General features: G+C 44.0%; 1 long non-coding RNA gene across 1 annotated transcript in view; it reads left to right on the forward strand.

The window, feature by feature from the left end:
• Positions 1-283: 283 nt before the first annotated feature.
• LOC116545282 overlaps positions 284-20,761 on the forward strand; it is a 27,737-nt gene continuing 7,259 nt past the window's right edge. Inside the window, exons 1-3 of the long non-coding RNA XR_004266259.1 lie at positions 284-536; positions 13,039-13,143; positions 13,234-14,214. This is a non-coding gene — a long non-coding RNA (uncharacterized LOC116545282). The remainder of the gene's footprint in view (positions 537-13,038; positions 13,144-13,233; positions 14,215-20,761) is intronic.

Below are 20,761 nucleotides of genomic sequence, written 5' to 3' on the forward strand. Positions count from 1 at the left end.
AAGCAGTTGACAACCATCCCCAGCCCACTGAAATCACTGTACTAGGTGTGAGAGTGTGTTTTATTTATCCATCACTAAGTCAGGGACAACAGGACAGGCTTCTTCAGGTGATAATCAGTGTCTCGTTAGTTATTTTAACTCATGACATTATTTTAATAATTTTGAATAGTACATAATTTGTCATGTGGAAACCAGCCCTTGCCATTTTTCATTTAGTTTAAACAGCGCTCTTTGGGGTCGCCACATGCTGAGTGAGGCCGGGTAGCTCTTGAGTTTTTGTCTCACTTACCCTGATGCTCTGTGTGAGCACTGAGGCTGTTTTCCCAGGCTGAGCAGTAATATGCAGCATTGTCCTTGGTCTGGAGGCCAGAGATGGTCAGAGATGCCACATTCTTAACCAGGAGCCAGGAAATCTCTCTGAGATTCCTGAGAGTTGGCTGTTTTTCCTGTTGATCAGGTGTTTGGGGGCATGGCCCTGGTGCTGCTGTAGCCAGACTGCTCCATCTTTGCCAACATCATTGCTGCCCCCAGTGCAGGTGTGTGTGGTTATCTGTCTCAAGTCCTTGGAAACACGGAGCTGCTGAGTCTGCCCTGCCTGTGTCACAGACACTGTAAGGGGACAGAGAGGACTATGAGAGCAGAATTACTGCCCACTGAGCTAGATAGTGAGGGGTATAGAGCAGGGGTATTGAGTGTGGATCCTCTGACATAAGGTTCTTCCTCACCTGAATAGTGAGGAAGGAGGAAGGGGAGAGGAGCCCAGAGCATGGTGCAGATTTCCACCTTGCTTCCTGAAGTTCTGCTTTGGAGACTGAGCTCCTCTAAGTACCTTTATATCTACCCAAACCATCATGGGGTAGAGTCACTGCATTCACATAAGACCTTGCTCTATGTCTCTGACTTGTCCACCCTGCTGTGTGTACTCACAGGTCATAAGGAGAAATATAAAAAGGAGATGAGCTGTCCCAGTGGGTGGAGATGGCCTGGCTCATGATGGCTCCTGGGTCCAGGCAGGTCAGCATTGCAGCCCAAACCTAGTCCAGTGAAGTGATGGCTGAATGCCCTTGAAGGACTTGAGTGACTTTCATTTGGGCAGGATCATCTCAGTGATGATCCTCAGTGTCCTCAGACCCCAAATCCTTCCTGCCTCTCTGCCACATCCAGACATTTCAGTGACAGGAACACCGGTTGTCCTGATCCTCTTTTCTGAAGCTGTTCATGAGATTGGAGAGGAACCTAGGGTAGCAGGGAATTCTAAACAAAGCAGGCATCAGGCTTAGTGATGCCCTTTTTACTAACAAGACATTTGTCTTTCAGGTGCATCAGCACCACATACATTGTCATTTCACTTACATCATCTATTAAATTCATTTTCTGTTTCAATGTTTTATGAAAACAATGCTCACAGAGTTAAATCACATTAATTTTATTGGCACTCATATCTTCAGCTACTGAAATAACTCTCTGTTGTTTTAAATTCTCTTTTAACCTTTATATGTGTTTCCATATTTTTCAGAGGCTCTTACTTAAGTGTATATAATGCTTCCAGTCTAACTTTCAAATTGCTCATTATATAAACTTGAAAAAAATTATAGTACATGCTCATATTTTAAAATAAATAATTTATTTAAATCTTTGCTTTTTAATTTTATTTATGTATTGCCTTTGTAACTAATAATAATACTTTACTTCCAACTAGTTAACATTCCATCAACTAAGTGCAGGTTATAAATTCCCCTTGTTTTGGACAACTAGGTTGTTTTTCATACTTTTCTCCTAGGAAAGATCTTCTCATAAACATTTCCTGTGTCTCTGTACAGAGTGGACTTGGTGCAAGACAGATGCTCACCCTCTTAAAGTATCTTTGTGCTGAGGATCTTTGCTCAAAATAGCTGAATTTGTTTATACAACCTACTGTGAGTGAGAGTTTGGGATTCCCTACATCCTCAATGGCATTTTATTTTATTTTTATTTTAAATGTGCAGTATCATTTAGCACCTTTCCACTCTCAGTGGCTTCATTACTTACTCAGAAGTATGCCCACTGGAATCAAAGGTCACTCAAATCCCACATTATCTAACGTACTTAATGCCTAGAATTACAATTGTTAGAAACATATATGATAACAACCAATAAAGTTGTCTGAGAAAAAAAAATTATCAGTCCTATCTACTGTAATTTTTAAGAGAATTATGTAAATGTCATTATTTCAATCATGCATGATTTTAGTTAATATTTCTTGGTAAAATAACTCAATATCTAGTATCTCTTCCATTACAAACTTTTGGTAAATAATCTTTGTTAATTTTTACCTCAATTTTCAATTTAAGTTTTAAAATAAGTTAGATGGTTTCCTAAAATATTACTGAAATTTTAATTCTGCTTATATTAATTTGATGGATTCATCCTAGGACACTGCCATCTTCACAATGTTGATTTATGCAATCCATAACGTAGTATAACTCTTACAGGGTATTGGTGTTTTGTATTTTTTGACATTGTTATTTTCTTCTATTAACCCCTTATACATTCATTGTCACATCATTTAAATACATTTTTATAATTTTCAGTTAATATGCATTATCAGTGCTGTACTTTTTAGAATAAAAAAAAAGTTTAGCAGCAAGGCCTCTATTCCATGAGCAGAATTCCATAGTGCTGCTTTTGTTGGGGCTTCAGGAGTCAGCAGTAAAAGGGAGAGTGACAGATGAGAAAACAGAATTGGTTAAATCTGAGCTCCTTTTTCAGTCACTGGAGACATATGTGAGACCCAAGCTTACTGTGCCAGCTCAAGGTTGGTCGTCATGTCTTTCTGATGTGGCTGGAATTCATGTTCCTCCATCCATACCATTATCTTTCTGAACAGGTTCTGCAACTTCAGGGACAGAACATATATTACAAACCAATCTGACAGTCCATGCCAATCACCATGATGGTGTCAGAGAACATGGTGTGAGTAATTTGTCAAGTTGTCTTGAAGGCCAGAATTCCTGATCAGTAGGTCAGGAATGGCAGGTCTAGATCATTCTGAACGGTTTGTGTCCAAAAGGGAATTCTGGGACTGCAGAGGTAATTTGTTCCCACATGGGAATTCATCCAGGGGCAAAAAAAAGGTCATGAAGAAAGAATATCTCAAAGAAGTCTAAGAGGGAGGTTCCTCTCTCACCATCTTGAAAGAAAAACTCTCTTTGATACCTTTGAAAGAGGCTGACAGGCATCAGTTTGATATTTCCATTGTATTAATGAACTCAGGGCCTCCCTCAGCCCCCTTGCCCATGAAGGCTCCTTCATCAGGGTGACTCAATACCATCCTGTCCATATCCTAAGGCCGGCTTTGAGCCCTCTCCCCTCACCCAGGCTTCAGTCCCTCCTCTCCACAAACATATGCTGGGTCTAAACAGTCTCCCTCAGTGATCCTAGCTAGACCCACAGCCATCACGCTTCCCACCTCTTTGTTCATCTGCTCTGAGGCATCTGAATTTTTCTTCACAAACTTAGTTCAGATTCTCTGTCTTCCTTGTCTACCCCTCTGATGGCTCCTCTACCACCCTTGCTGAGCTCTCCTGTCATCACTCGGTAATGACATCTTATTGTATTGATATTGTTACTCAATTGTCTTATCTCTTCCACCAGATAATGTCTGGTCCATGAGGACAGAAGCACTTCTTGTCTTGTCCTCCCGGTTTCCTGAGCCCCTAGACCTAAGTCTGACACATAGTAAGTGCTCATTGAATGTGTGGATGGACAGACATTTGTGTTGTCCCAGGGGTTTGGGAGATCACAGCTTTGAGGCCTTAGCAGAGGGCAGGAGACAGAACAGGTGGATGATGCCAGCCCTGAGCACACCCAGACCCTTTAGGAATGGACCACAAGCACTCTCTGATATCCAGGTTCAGGGCACTCCTGGCTGATATGCTAACCATTTATTCAAGTTTAATATCATCATGGACATAAAATAAATTGTAAGATTTATTTTTCAGAAACAGTCTATGTAATTTTTACCTGGCTTGTGATCCTGTCCAGGTCCCAGCATCTACAGGACAAAACCCAGCCTGATCTAAGGATGGAAGTGGATGACAGTGATGCACATTGAGGGGTCATGTAGGCAAACCTCCTCTTTTTTCCCTGTTGTCTGGACTCAAAGTTTCCAAGCCATGAGATGAGCATGTGACTCACCCCAACTGCAACTACAAGGTGCATTGTACTGTCCAAACCAATCAGACAACCTCCAATCAGCATGATGGTGTCCGGGAAGATGGTGTGAGTGATCTGGTCTAGTATTCCCAAAGGCAAAAATTCTTGGTCAGTTGGTCAGAGTGCATTTTGTTATTCTGGAGGATTTGTGTGTTAATATGATATCCCAGACTGAGCAGTATCTTGTTTGCACATGGGAATTTAGCCTAGGGACAGAACAGGACATGGAGAAGAGACACCTCAAATAAAACTCATGGTGGGATACCCCCTTGCCATTTGAAGAGAAAAAGGTCCTGTGACAACTTTGAAAGAGGCTAGGAGGCTGTTGTCTAAGTTTCCATCATGGTAATGAGCTCAGGGCCTCCCTCAGCCTCCTTGCTTATGGAGGCCCCCTCAGCAAGGGGTTCACATCCACCCCATCCAGTTTTCAAGGCTACTCCTGAGTTCTCTCTCCCTACCCAGGCTTCAGTTCCTCCTCCCACAAACACAGGCTAGGCCTGACCTTTCTCTCTAGTGACCCCAGCTGACCCCATGGACTTCACGCTTCCTGACTCCTTGTTCATCTTCTCAGAGGCATCTGTACTTTTCTTCATAAACTTGAGTCCGATCCTGTGTCTTCCTTGCCCAACCTTCTGATGGCTCCTCTACCCCCAACTGAGCTCTCTATGTGATGACATAATATTGCTAAATTGATATTTTTACTTGATTGCCTTATCTCTTCCACCACTCAGTGTCAGCTCCATGAGGACAAGGCCCCTTCCTCTCTTGTTCATCCTGTGCCTTGAACCCCTGGATCTGAGCCTGACACACAGTAGGTTATCAGTGAATGATGCGGATGGATAGACCTCTGGGAGTCAACTATCCTGAGATAGACACTATGACCCTGGTCCTGTTTTGACCCATTATGGACTTGGTTTCCAGGACAGACAGATCTTGATATTGAGGGATTTCTCTTAATATGAGACAATATGACAATTTGTTACTGCCAAGAGTTGGATGTGAGGGTAAAACTGAGAGGACGGGAACACATTCTCTAAAGAGTGTTCACTGGAGTGAGTTGTAAAATCTAATTTTTACCAAACAAATGAAAACCAATATTAAGCAACTGACTTGCCCAAGAAGTGGGGGCTGCACAGAGAAGCCCCATTGCTGGGCGGGCCGCAGGTTTTTCTCCCACTTCCCTACTGGCCTGCAGCACTGCCTGAGCCTTGGTGCTTGTATTTCAAGCTGAGCATAAAAATCAGTCTTTTCCTCTGCCTGGAGTCCAGAGATGCTCAGAGAAGCCATGGTCCTCAGCCTGGAACCTCAGAATTGGGCTTATGCCCCTAAGGGTTGATGACTGCTTTCATATATGTGGAGTTTGGGGTCACTCAAAGGGATATTTGTATCAGAGCACATGCCCATGCCCAACATTGCTGTTGCTTCTAATGCAGGAGCTGGTACCCATTGCCCCACAGATGCAAGACCTGCAGGTGGCAGTCAGAACAGACTGGGCTAAAGACCCTGGACCTTAGGACAGACACGGGGTGACATGTGTGTCAGTGCAGAGTCCCTGGTTTTTGATCACCAGCCCTGACACTGAGCCCTAGCCACCTGTGCAATAAAGGATAAGGGGAAAGAAAGGCCATAGTGGAGACCCACACACAGCTCTACATCCTGAGGATCATCAACTGGGCCTGGGCTCTCCAAGTCTCTCTTACCCCTCCAGCATCTCAGGGTAAGGAGGGCATCCTTTATACAAATCAGCCTCATCCCCTGAGTTGTCCAAGCCCCTTTCTGGGCCATGACTTTGACCCCTCCCTGAAAAGCTGACACAGGAAGGGGGTGGCCCTGGTTGATGCTGTTCTGAGACTTCCCAAGGGCCTATAAGGACACAGCTGCTGGTCTTGTGAGCAAAGTTTGGGGAGTTGCAGCCCAGAGTCGGTGGTGGCTCTCATATGGAGTCCCCAGCACAAGCTTTAGGGACAGACCACAGAACAGCCTGCTGCTTGAGGTCCAGATGCACCCATTTATACTGTCTCCTCTGCTGTTTACTTTGTCATCTCTGAGAAGGATGAAGATGGGCAGTGTTTAGGCCATAACCCACCTTAGTCTCACATCTCCCCACACCCTCCTTCCTGGATACACTTGCTCAGCTCACTGTGAGGTTTACAGGACAGTTCTGGGAGCCTGGTCAGCCTGAGGAGACTCCACTAGGGGACATCAGAGCGGTAAGCCCAGTGGGGACAGAGCACTGCTTCCCTCCAGGACACCAGAAGCTGCTCCCTCTTTCTTCTCCCTGGGCTGTCTACAGCCTGCACCCAGACTGCCTTGCCTCTCTTGGGGCCTATTTCTTCTTCTCATACCATCAAGAAATTAGGTTGCAGAAAAGGGAAACGTCAAAAAATAAAATTTAAAAATATTTGCCAGCACCAGGCCTAAATTCTAGGGCAGTGTGACACTGAGTGCAATTTTGAGAAAGGAGAGAGAGGGGGGCCCTAGTTAGTTTTTTGATTCCTAATTGGACTCACTTGGGCACAGAGAGGCAATTAACATCTTTCAAGGAGCAGGGTCAGCACTCTCTAAATCTGTCCTGAGTGCATGGAAAGATGACTCTTATAGGGTTTGGAAATAATTTCTAAAGCTCATTTTTCTTCTATCAAGAGAAAATAACTCCACCGGCACTGAAATCAGTACATTTGGAAAATTAGGCAACATTTTAGAGTCATCATGAGGTTTTTGCTTCTGTTTTTGGTTTTCCTGAAACTTCAGGAAAATTGAATGAAAAATTGAGAGTAGGAACATTTTAAACCAGAAGGTGCTTCCAAGTGGAGTGTGTACGTATAAAACATATTTGAAAACTTCAAACTTGTCATATAACCGGACCTTGAGCAGGCTGAGGTTTCTGTCCCACTTCCTCACCTGCCTGTGTCACTGTGTGAATGCCACTCTCTCAGGTCTGACAGTAGTATCCAACCTCATCCTCAGACTGCAGGTTGGAGCTGGTGAGGTAGTGCTCAGCCCCAGAGCAGGAGCCTGAGAAGTGATCGGGGATCTCGCCCCACTTGCTGTGACTGCCATCACTGTAAAGCTTCATCAAGTACTGAGGGGCCTTCTTTGGCTGCTACTGAAGCCATGAGATGGTGTAGCAGCTGTACCCACTGCTCAAAGTGCAGCTGAGCTTGACTGAGTCTCCTGGGGAGGCAGAGGCAGAGGGTGATTGAGTCAGGACAAGAGGGAAGGACATTCCTGGCATAAGTTTGGGAGGTGGTAGGTCCACCAGTGAGCTGGAAGGTCAGGGTGCTGAGGGCTGTCCTGACTTGTGCAGTGGAGGAGGAGGGTGAAGAGGAGGAGTGGGGTTCAAGCCATGGTGCAGACTCCCCAGAGCTCTGCTGAGGCTGACAGATGCAGGTGTTTTCTACCTACCCTGTAGTCCCAGAGGAGAGAAAGGGGCTCTTCTTGCAAACGAGCAACTTTTCCCCTGCCCAGTCAAATCACTCCCTGTGCCTGAGTGGGGCAACATTTCTTGGAGGGGCTACCTGGGCTGGTCCTGGCCTGATGCTCTCAAGATGGTCATCTAGCTGCCAGCCCCAGTGAGCCCTGAATGGAGACCAAGTTCAAGTGTCTAGTTTCCTAGCTGACCACTGCACAAAGACTTCAACAGCAGGCCCACAGCACACCCTTGTACCCACGCCAGGTGCATGTATCTCTGACCAGATGCTAGGGGATCCTGAGAGAGATTTTTGCCCCTATTGGGGCCCTGACCACTGCCTGCTCTCTGTCCAAGGGCAAAGTAAGACCCCTCCTCAGGGTAGCCTCCTATTTTATTTCAGACTTTAGTTTTCTATTTAGCTCTCTTCAGTGTGAACAGGACACACGATACATCCCACTTTGTAAGGAGTCCTCAGGAGAAAGGTGTCTCTCATACACATTCTACCTGGTAGTTGTCATGGGATCATTGACATTGACTGGAGCAGAAAGTTTGCATTCTACAGTCATGGAAATGTGAGAATGGACTGGACTGTTGGCTACATGGCCATTTGCTTTTGTAAAAGCACATCAAGCTGTATAATTAAGACCTGTGAGTTTTACTTTTTGTAAGTTATCTTTCCATACACTGAATAGAAAAAATATAAGAAAATGGTTACTTTTCAGACAAAAACCAATGGAATTTGACACCCACAGAATGGCTCTAAAGGAAATTCTTTTTTTTTTTTTTTTTTTTTTTGAGACAGAGTTTCACTCATGTTACCCAGGCTGGAGTGCAATGGCGCGATCTTGGCTCACCGCAACCTCCGCCTCCTGGGTTCAGGCAATTCTCCTGCCTCAGCCTCTTGAGTAGCTGGGATTACAGGCACGCGCCACCATGCCCAGCTAATTTTTTGTATTTTTAGTAGAGACGGGGTTTCACCATGTTGACCAGGATGGTCTCGATCTCTTGACCTGGTGATCCACCCGCCTCGGCCTCCCAAAGTGCTGGGATTACAGGCTTGAGCCACCGCGCCCGGCCTCTAAAGGAAATTCTAAAGCCATTTTTTTCAGCAAGATGAAAAATAATGTCAGTAAGTTGTCCCCCAAATTAAAAATAAACATTTTTAAAAGTGTATAAAAAAGAGTAAACTCAAAGGAAAATTGAGTATATAAAACAATGATTTTTACATCAGTTGGTGTGCACATGCATACATGTGTACATGTCATGGTGCATGTGTATGTGCTTATGAACACATATCAATAGATGTGCCTGTCATGGTGCTTGTGTATGTACTTATGAACACATATCAATAGATGTGCATGCATATTTGTGAACATGGCATAACCATGTGTTTTGATATTAGGTAAGTTGCTAGAGAGTAAATGGAATTGAAGTTTCTACATTCTGACTCTATACCCCCTGAAGCTCTACTTTAGACACTGAGCTGCCCTAGTCTTTTTACAGTTTCCCAATCAAGGGGACAGATTTTCTACCTTGAAAAGAAACTTAATGTAGGGTTGTCTCCACCTCACCTCTTGGCCTGAATGCTCCCAGGCCAACAGGAAAATGAGAAGAGGAGAAGAGCTGAGACATAGAAAAATTTCCAATGGGCAGAGAATGCCTGGCTTTTGATAGACCTCAGATCCTAGCAGATCTAAGCTTTGGGCCAATCAAAGTTTGGAGAATTTGCCATCTGATCAAACTGTAAGGAGACCCTGGGTGTTTTCCCAGCTCGTGGGACCATGTCAGGAGAGTTTCAATGTCCCAGATTGACTGCAGGGCCCCAGTTTCTATCAAGTCACTCTGACAGGCCTAAGCCCTTCCCTGGAGAGTCCTAGATGGCCTGGATCAACTTTTCTGGTGCTGCTGCTCACCACCTCAGAATGCGTTTATCAAAATTCCAAGTTCTAGATGAGGATTGTTGGCCCAAGGGAGACAGTCTCACTGGAACTAACGTAGAGAAGACTTGTCTTCCATCAGCATAGCATAGAGTAATAAGCTTTTAAATTAGATGGAATAGAGCAACCACAAAAAAAATCAAGAAAAAAAATTTTTTTTTTTTTGAGACGGAGTTTCACTCATGTTACCCAGGCTGGAGTGCAATGGCATGATCTCGGCTCACCGCAACCTCCGCTCCTGGGTTCAGGCAATTCTCCTGCCTCAGCCTCCTGAGTAGCTGGGATTACAGGCATGCACCACCATGCCCAGCTAATTTTTTGTATTTTTAGTAGAGACGGGGTTTCACCATGTTGACCAGGATGGTCTCGATCTCTTGACCTAGTGATCCACCTGCCTCGGCCTCCCAAAGTGCTGGGATTACAGGCTTGAGCCACCTCGCCCAGCCAAAAAAAAAATAAATTTATCTTTCCACTATTTAGTATCCTGGGTGCAAAAAAATAAACTATTTCTACTGCTCGTGTATTAGGGAAACTCCTCACCAGTTTTAGGCTCTTATATTTTTTCTTATTTTATCTCTTTTTAAGCCTTCATTTCTCATTCAAAAATACATCCCAATGTCTTACAGTTAGTATCCAGCTATGTGGAAATAATAAGAAAACATCTCTGTTGTTCAAGTATTACATTTTTTTACCCATGAATTATCTATAATGGGCCAGGTGTGGTGGTTAATGCCTATAATTCCAGCACTTTGGGAGGCCAAAGCAGGAGGTTCACTTGAGCCCAGACAAGCCTGGGCAACAGAGTGAGACCTTGTCTCTACAAAAAACATAATCAGCCAGGCATGGTGGTGCCTGCCCATAGTCCTAGCTACTTGTAAATCTGAGGTGGGAGGATTTCTTGAGCCTGGGAGGTTGAGGCTGCAGTGAGCCATGATTGCACCACTGCATTGCAGCCTGGGCAAGAGAGTGAGATACTCTTTAAATAAATAAATAAGCTAGGTGTGGTGGCTCACACCTGTAATTCCAGCACTTTGGTAGGCCGAGGCAGGCAGATCACCTGAAGTCAGGGGTTCGAGCCCAGCCTGGCCAATATGGCAAAACCCCTTCTCTACTAAAAAGCAAAAATTAGTGGGTCATTGTGGCACATGCCTGTAATCCCAGCTATTCAGGAGGCTGAAGCAGGAGAATCACTTGAATCTGGAAAGCAGAGGTTGCAGTGGGCCAAGATTGAGCCACTGCACTTCAGCTTGGGTAACAGAGTGAGACTCTTTCTCAAACAACAACAGAAACAATAAATATCCACATTGTATGTTTATGTGTTGTCTTTTTTTTTTTTTCTTTTGAGACAGAGTCTCACACTGTTGCCTGGGCTGGAGTGCAATGGTGTGTTCTCTGCCTTCTGGGTTCTCTCAATTCTCCTGCCTCAGACTCCCAGATAGCTGGGATTACAGGTGCACACCACCACACTCAGCTAATTTTTTGTATTTTTAGTAGAGAGGGGTTTCACTATGTTTGTCAGACTAGTCTCAAATTCCTGAGCTTGTGATCTGCCTGCCTCAGCCTCCCAAAGTGCTGGGATTGCAGGTGTGAGCCACGGTACCTGGCCTGTTTATGTTATTATTTAAGGATTACGTGATAAAACTTTTCCATCCTTTTACTTTCATGTAATGTTTTCTGTAAATATAATTATAGATACACATTAAGGTCAAAAAATATGTAATGAAGATTTAGTTAACACTTCACCCAGTTTCCCCCAATAGTGCTATCTTACAATATAATACACAATATACAATATCAGAATGATGCAATTAACATTGAAGTAATGCTTTGCTTTATGCCATTTTAACTATGTGTTTATTTGTGTTATCATTTTACTTTTGTGTTATACTTCCATTTAAAATTTACTGTAGAATCACATGCTTGTCTTTTGCTTTTCACTTTTCTCAGTGTGACAAATTCTGTGTTTTAATATATGTGCTGGTTTCATTTACATTTAATAAAATGATTCACATGGTTGGATTTAAGCTTACAATTTTAATATAAGTTTTCTTTTTGTCTCCACGATTGTTATCCTTTGCCCTGTTTCTGCTACTTTTTGATTATTTGAACATCATTTAGTAATCTCTTTTGATTTTTATCTTGGTTTTATGTTGGTATCTCTGTACAATTTTACACTGGTTGCTATAAAGATTACAACATGTATGTGTAACTATTCATGATCTATTTCTATTTAATAATAGGCCTAATATTTTCCCCATCACATAGACCTTTTACAGTCCCCTCTTTCAGTTGAAATTGTTATATAGAGTATATTTTTTATAAATAGAAATTATAGCAAAGATGCTATAATTTAGCTTTTGATATGGATAATTTACAGAACTTAAAAACTAAAAATCAGGTCTTTTACTACTATAATTATTGTTTATTCTTCCTGCATTCTTTGGGTTCAATGTTTCTCTCTATTATTGTTTATCTTTCACCTGAAAATTTCCTTTAGAGTTGATTTGTTTTAATTTTTTTTAACATATCTACAAGAGGTAAAATGTTTTAGGTGTTCTTCATCTGACAAGGTCTCATTTTTTTACCTATTTTTAAAACAAATATTTACTAGATATAGCCTTATGACTCAAGAGTCCTTTCATTGTTTGTTTTGACATTGTAAGAATACAACACTGCCATTTGGTCTTGGATGTATACTCATAAAATATCTATCAATGTTTGAATTGTTGATTTTCTGTATATATTATAAAGCTTTCTGTCTGCTTTCATAATTTTGTAATAAGCTTCAGTAATTTATTATGACATGTTTAGGCATTTTTAAAAAAATCTACCTGTTTAGCATCACTGAGTTACTTAGGTCTTTAAATGCATGTTCTTTACAGAAAGTCCTTAGCGGTGACCAGAGGCTGGGGAGAAAGGGTGAAGGGTGACTGCTAATTGTGGGGTTTTTCGTGGGGTGATGAAAATGTTTTAAAATTAGATTATTGTGATAGATGCATAATTATGTAAACACAATAAGACAATGTAATTGTACATTTTATACTAAGTGAAATTTATCTCAATTTTTCAAATAGAGACAGACTATATGGGAACAAGGCCCACTGACCCATTGCAAGGGCCTGTGGCTGAATTTCACGTCCTCCTATGTTTAAAGTGTAGGACCAGCCACAGACACCTCCTTGTTTGTCCCAGGCAAGTATGGGGTGATCAGCCTCAGGACAGGCCAAGGGCAGGTTTTTGTCTCAGTTCCCCATGTGTCTGCAGCACTGTGAGCACTGAGGCTGTTGTCCCATGCTGAACAGTAATAATCAGCCTTGCCCTCAGGCTGAAGGCCCGAGATGGTCAGGGAGGCTCTGGTCCCAGACTAGGAGCCAGAGAAGTGCTCAGGGATCCCTGAGGGCCGATAATTTCCAAGCATCACAGTTTTGGGAGCACTGTGAGAAATCTGTTGGTACCAGCCCACATTATAACGTCCAATGTTGTTGCTGTTTCCAGTGCAGGAGGGGTGAACTTCTGTCCCACAGACTCTGACACGGAGGCTTCCTGGGTCAGCCCAGACTGTGCCCAGGACCCTGCATCAGAGGAAGGAGGCACAGAGAGGTTAGTCTGGGGCTACTACCCACCCCACAATGTTAAAATATAAGGAAAAAATCAACCCGTGTCCCCAATAATCATTTTGGCCTTTCACAGGCCAAATGAGCAGAGGGTGAGAAGCTGAGGAGGAGAGGCGTCCAGGCCATGGTGGAGATGCCCCAGGCTCTGCTTCCTAAGCCCACAGCTGAGCAGAACTGCACAGAGTCTCTCTTATCGTCTACTCCCAAGAGTACAGAGAGCACCCTTCATGCAACTCATACCCCACCCCCTGATGTCCCTGGGCCTGAACTTGGGGAAGGCTGAGTGTGGGGTGGGGCTAGGGGAGCCTCTTCTGGCCCTGGGAGGTTCCAGCTGCTGGGGACGAGGAAGAACAGAGCAGAGGGCCTAGAGCAGAGGTCCAGGGCCTGGTTTCCCAGTTGAGACACCCACAGACCCTCAGGGACAGGCCACAGTTTCCTCCACTCAGAGCCCAGGTTTGTTCCTGACTGGCTTGAAGGTCCTGGAACAATGCTAGCTCTCATCACTGCCTTGCACACACCATCCCGTCATAGAGGCAGGGCTGATGCCCCTCCATCCCCACCCCAGGCTCTTTGTGCTACATGGTGCTCACCTTTGCAGCACATTTCTTGCTGCAAAGATGTGGTCTCCTTGGCATGAGGTCATCCTCTGCTTTTTCCCCATTTAGATTTTGTTGTGGTTGGGGCCACAAGTGAGTGACCCTCAGAGATAACATGTCCTGTGCCCAGTGGCCAGAAGAGAATGAAAGCAAACCTCCCCAGCCTCCATATCAGCCTGAGGGCACCTGCTGCTCTCTCTCATCACACTCCACATCCCCCACAGCAGGCCAGGCTCTGTGACCCTCAACACTTGTCCCCATAATAGCCATGATGGGGTGAGATTTTTAATAGAAATGCACAGGAAAATTATTTTTAAAAAGAGGCCATCATTATTAAAGAAGGAAAGGTGTGCTTCTTTTGTGGACATGAGGAAGATGACCAAGGACACCACTCTTCCCAGAGGCAGACAGGAGCCACAGCCCAGAGAGGAGCCACCAGGGTGACCAGGTTCCTGCACCAGGTGGGCTGTACACGTAATGGCGAAATTAGGAATGGGGGAGGTTAAGAGTAGAAGGGTTAGTGTTTTATGAAAAAAATCAGCAAGTGAACCCAGAAGTTCCAAGACACCCTGTCTATACCCTCTACTCACAGTCCATTATTTAGCAATTCATATATTCTTTTTTTGTTGTTTTTGAGGGGTTTTTCTGAGAATAGGTTTTGCTCTTATTGCCTAGGCTGGAGTGTAGTGGCACGATCTTGACTTACTGCAACCTCTGCCTCCAGGGTTCAAGCAATTCTTGTGCCTCAGCCTCCTGAGTAGCTGGGATTACAGGCGCCCACCACCATGCCTGCCTAATATTTATATTTTTAGTAGAGACGGGGTTTCACTATGTTGGCCAGGCTGGTCTCAAACTCCTGACCTCAGGTAATCCACTTGTCTCAGCCCCCCAAAGTGCTGGGATTACAGGCATGAGCCACCGCACCTGGCCTCAAATATTCTTTTACATCACTTACTTTGTGTCAGAAACCATTCTATTTGCATCATAAATGTTAACACAATTATTTTTCTGAGGACCTAATCCACAAGTGTAGTTTCAGTGGCATTGTGTGCTGATATAAGATTACACACACACACACACACACACACACACTTATACACATACAAACATGTATAAGTTTGTGTATGTGTTTAATGCTTTAATCTGCATGATTCAGAAAAAAGTTAGTGTGATAACTTTCATAGTGATCTACACAAAACAAAAAGATATCTGTGACCTTGACAATTTGATTCGTCGTGGTAACACTAAAACCTGTATATTATTATTACTTAATAGTCACTCAGCAAATATTCTTGATTGAAAACTTAGTGAATATTTAAACACACACACACACACACACGCACACATTTCCACCTATCCCAACCCTGGGCGAAAAAATAAATATATATATATATAATGAAAATATTGTTTCAGTCTTTCCCTTTTATTTGATAATAATTCTTCATCTAAATTCTCAGCCAGTTTTTTGGGAGCCACCCGAGATAGATCTACTTTCTCACACACAGCTCCAAGCCCTCTCCATGTCTGATGTGTTCTACATCATAAAGTAACAATGAATCTGTCTCTCCTCTTTATCCCCACAGTAACTCATTTAGATCTTCCCACCAGGATGACACTAGCAACCCCATCCTGTCTTCCTGTCCCAGGCCTCTCCATTCTATTTTCATTACAGCTAGAGTCACTGACCAAATGCCAATGTGAGTTCATCTTTCACCTCACAGCCCTTAAGTGATTCTATGTGCTTTTCTCAGGGTTCATTTTGCTGATCTGCCCCCCAATCTGCACCCCAACTCTGAAGCCACCCTAAGTCAGAGATGTTAGAAACAGAGTGACTCCATCTTGAATAGGGGCTTGGTAAAATGAGGATGAGCCATGCTGGGCTTTGGTTAGGCATTCTTAGCCACAAGATGAGATAAAAAGTCAGCCAGACCATACTGATGTCACAAGATACAGGTCATAAAGACCCTGCTGACAAGACAGGTTGCACGAAAGAAGCCAACTCAAATCACTGGAACCAAGATGGTGAGGAAAGTGACCTCAGGTTATCACCACAGTTACAAATGCTATGGCAACATCCAGAAGTTACTCTATATGGTTTCTGTAAGATTTATTGCCGAGGTAAAATGAGGAAACTGAGGCAAGTATAAGAAAATGAGAAGCTAATTTATTCAGCTCCAGGGCGAGGTTCTGTGGTCCAGGAAGGGGCCAAAGAAGTCACGCCCAGCTGTTCAGGTCATGGGGTTTTATGGGGAGGGAAGGCGAATGATTGGCTAATGGCGAAACAAAACGAAGGCAATTGTATTGGCTGTCAGGAAGCAGGAAATGCCTGGAACTAGTTGCCATTGGTAGGTTGGTGGGACTTTGGATAAGTGGGCCTTGATTGACTGTTGGGGAAACAAAGTGAAGGCAATCTTATTGGCTATTAAGAAGCAGGAAATACCTGGAGCTAGTGGTCATGGATAGGCGGGCAAGACCTTGGGCAAGTGGGCCTTCTGGGGGCATGCAGAGCAGGCTGCTACCGGGCAGGGTCTGATGAGGTTTCTTTAAAAATTTTTCTGCAGGGTTTTTTAACAGTGGGCTGGGGGTTGGGTGCATGATTTAGCGCTGAATGTGGCCTTGGGTCTGGTATGCGTAGGCAGCTGTGGGGAAGCCATGCAGCAAGGCCACATAACGAGCTTGGGTGATGACACAGTTATTAGGCATGGAGAGAGATGGATGTGTCTGTTTAACCCTCTGCGAGGCAGCTGGCCTTACAGTTTCTATTTTTAAAAAGAACTTCTGTGGTCGGATCCAAGATGGCCGTTTAGAAACAGCTCCAGATCGCAGCTCCCAGTGAAAGCGCAGAGGGTGAGTGGACGCCGTGTTTTTATTGCCCACAGACTAGGAAATTCCCGGGAGAAGGAGCTCCATGGTCGCCAGCACAGCTGTTTCAGCCAGCATGGCTGTGCCGGCCGGCACCGCTGCTTTGTCCCGCGCCGCTGCTTTGTCAGCACCCCAGAGCCATGGTTCTCCGTACAAAATACACTGGTCCAGGTGCCCTTTTGCCTGGCGATTGGAGCCATGGGAAGTCGCCCATTTGCTGGTTCAAAAAGGGGACTGAGCAGAGAACGAGGACAGTAGATTCCAGGGCCAAAAAAAAAAAAAAAAGCGCCACAAACCTCACTGCTGCTGTTTAAGCCAGCGCAGTGAGTGGCTGCAGGGGAAAACAAGCAGACCCCGGCGCCTCTTCAACAAGCGACTGGAACACTAACTTAAAAAAGGCTCTGAGGCAGGGAGCCAGCGATCAAGCTCGGCTGGCCCCACCCCCACAAAAGAACAGCAACTAGAAACTCTGGATTGAGAGTTTCACAGCAAGCGCAGCTGAACCCAGGACGGTCCAGCTCTGTGGGGGAGGGGCGTCCACCATTACCGAGGCAGCCCGCCGTTGCCAAGGCAACCCGCCATTGCTGAGGCACCCCGCCGTCGCCAAGGCAACACGCCACAGCAGAGACTCCGCCGCAACAGAGGTGGGCCACCATCACCAAAGCAGTTTGAACTACACCCATATAAACAGGACTGCAGGGAAGTTCACTCGGCAGCTGGGCGGAGCCCACAGCAGCTCAGCAAAGCTGCTATAGGCCAACAGTGACTAGGCTGCCCCCTTGCTGGGTTGGGCAGGTCTGAAGGAAAAAAAAAAAAAAAAAAGAAAGTGGCAGCATAACAGAAACTCATAAATACAGCCCTAAATCCCTGGGACAGAGCACCTGGGAACAAAAAGCAGTTTATGAGTTCTGCTGCAGCAGACCTAAAAGTACGTGCCCAGCAGCTCTGAATGAACAACAACAGAGCTCGCAGCTCACCATTTGAGCTCCTATAAAGAAGAGACCGTCTCCTCAAGCAGCTCCCTGACACCTATATAACCAAAAAGACACCTCATAAAAGAGAGATCAGATTGACACTAGGCGGGTATCCGTCTGGGACAAAGACAGCAGAAGAAGAAAACTGGTAACAACCCTTGCTGTTCAGCAGCTGCTGCAGGTGAACCCCAGGCAAGCAGGGCCTGGAGTGAACCTCAGCAGCCCTACAGCAGAGGAATCAGACTGTCAGAAAGAAAACCAAGAAACAAAAATAACCTCATCATCAACAAACAGAACATCAATCTAAAAGATTTGAGACCCAATCTGAAAGCCAGCAACTACGAAGTCGACAGGTGGATAAATCCTTAAAGATGGGAAGAAACCAGCACAAAAAGGATGAAAACACCCGAAACCAGAACACCTCTCCTCCTAAAAGGGATCACAACTCCTCACCAGCAAGGGAACAAGGTTGGATGGAGAACGAGTGTGATGAAATGACAGAATCAGACTTCAGAAGGTGGGTAGTAAGAAACTTCTGTGAACTTAAAGAACATGTTCTAACCAAATGCAAAGAAACTAAGAACCTTGAAAAAAGATTTGATGAAATGCTAACGATAATGGACAAAATAGAAAGGAATATAAGTGAATTGATGGAGCTGAAAAACGCAACACGAGAACTTCGTGAAGCATACACAAGTATCAACAGCTGAATTGCCCAAGCAGAAGAAAGGATATCAGAGGTCGAAGATCATCTCAATGAAATAAAACGGGAAGGCAAGACTGGAGAAAAAAGGGTAAAAAGGAATGAACAAAATCTACAAGAAATGTGGGACTATGTGAAAAGACCTAATCTACGTTTGATAGGTGTACCCGAATGTGACAAAGAGAATTAATCCAAGCTGGAAAATACTCTTCAGGATATTATCCAGGAAAACTTCCCCAACCTAGCAAGGCAGGCAAACATTCAAGTCCAGGAAATACAGAGAACACCACAAAGATATTCCTCAAGAAGAGCAACCCCAAGGCACGTAATCATCAGATTCACCAGGGTCGAAATGAAGCAGAAAATACTAAGGGCAGCCAGAGAGAAAGGTCGGGTTACCCATAAAGGGAAGCCCATCAGACTCACAGCAGATCTCTCAGCAAAAACCCTACAAGCCAGAAGAGAGTGGGGGCCAATATTCAACATCCTTAAAGAAAAGAACTTTCAACCCAGAATCTCCTATCCAGCCAAACTAAGCTTCATAAGTGAAGGAAAAATAAAATCCTTTGGGAACATGCAAGTACTCAGAGATTTCATCACCACCAGGCCAGCTCTACAAGAGCTCCTGAAAGAGGCTCTACACATATAAAGGAACAACAAGTACCAGCTCAACTAAAGGACAAAACACTCGGCTAGCACCAAAATGGCACTATCAAATTCACACATAACAATATTAACCCTAAATGTAAATGGACTAAATGCCCCAATCAAAAGACACAGACTGGCATCTTGGATAAAAAGACAAAACCCATCGGTGTGCTGTATCCAGGAAACCCATCTCACATGCAAGGATACACAAAGGCTCAAAATAAAGGGATGGAGGAAGATTTACCAAGCAAATGGAGAGCAAAAAAAACCAGGAGTTGCAATTCTCATCTCTGATAAATTAGACTTTAAAGCAACAAAGATCATAAGAGACAAAGAGGGACATTACATAATGGTAAAAGGATCAATGCAACAAGAAGAGCTAATGATCCTACATATATACGCACCCAATACAGGAGCACCCAGATACATAAGGCAAGTTCTTAATGACTTTCAAAGAGACTTAGACTCCCACACAATAATAGTGGGAGACTTTAACACCCCATTGTCAACATTAGACAGATCAACCAGACAGAAAATTAACAAGGATACCCAGGACTTGAACTCAGACCTGGACCAAGCAAACCTAATAGACATTTACAGAACTCTCCACCCCAAATCCACACAATATACATTCTTCTCAGCACCACATTACACCTACTCTAAAATTGGCCACATAATTGGGAGTAAATCACTCCTCAGCAAATGCAAAAGAACGGAAATCCTAACAAACAGTCTCTCAGACAACAGTGCAATCAAGTTAGAACTCAGAATTCAAAAACTAACCCAGAACCGCACAGCTTCATGGAAACTGAACAACTTGCTCTTGAATGTTGACTGGATAAACAATGAAATGAAGACAGAAATAAAGATGTTCTTCAAAACCAACGAGAATGAAGACACAACATACCAGAATCTCTGGGACACATTTAAAGCAGTCTCTAGAGGAAAATATATAGCAATAAATGCCCACATGAGAAGCAAGGAGAGATCAAAAATTGACACCCTATCGTCAAAACTGAAAGAGCTAGAGGAGCAAGATCAAAAAAACTCAAAGCCAAGCCGAAGACAAGAAATAGCTAAGAAAAGAGCAGAACTGAAGGAGATAGAGACACAAAAAACCCTTCAAAAAATCAATAAATCCAGGAGCTGGTTTTTTGAAAAGATCAACAAAACAGACAGACCACTAGCCAGATTAATAAAAAAGAAAAGAGAGAATAACCAAATTGATGCAATAAAAAACGATAAAGGGGATATCACCACAGATTCCACAGAAATTCATATCATCATCAGAGATTATTACAAACAACTCTATGCACACAAACTAATAAACCTGGAAGAAATGGATAAATTCCTGGACACTTGCCTCCTGCCAAGCCTAAACCAGGAAGAAACCGAAACCCTGAACAGACCCATAACAAGGTCTGAAGTTGAGGCAGCAATTAAGAGCTTACCACCCAAAAAAAGCCCAGGTCCAGATGGGTTCCCGGCTGAGTTCTACCAGACATACAAAGAGGAGCTGGTACCATTTCTCCTGAAACTATTCCAAACAATACAAAAAGAGGGAATTCTTCCCAAATCATTTTATGACACCAACATCATCCTGATTCCAAAGCCCGGCAGAGACTCAACAAGAAAAGAAAACTTCAGGCCAATATCCATGATGAACATAGATGCAAAAATCTTCAATAAAATACTGACAAGCCGATTGCAACAGCACATCAAAAAGCTTATCCACCATGATCAAGTAGGCTTCATCCCGGGGATGCAAGGCTGGTTCAACATACGCAAGTCTATAAACGTAATTCACCACATAAACAGAAC

Source organism: Sapajus apella, unplaced genomic scaffold (genome assembly GCF_009761245.1).
Source record: "Sapajus apella isolate SASKATOON/1434 unplaced genomic scaffold, GSC_monkey_1.0 scaffold253, whole genome shotgun sequence".
Classification (NCBI taxonomy): Eukaryota; Metazoa; Chordata; class Mammalia; order Primates; family Cebidae; genus Sapajus; species Sapajus apella.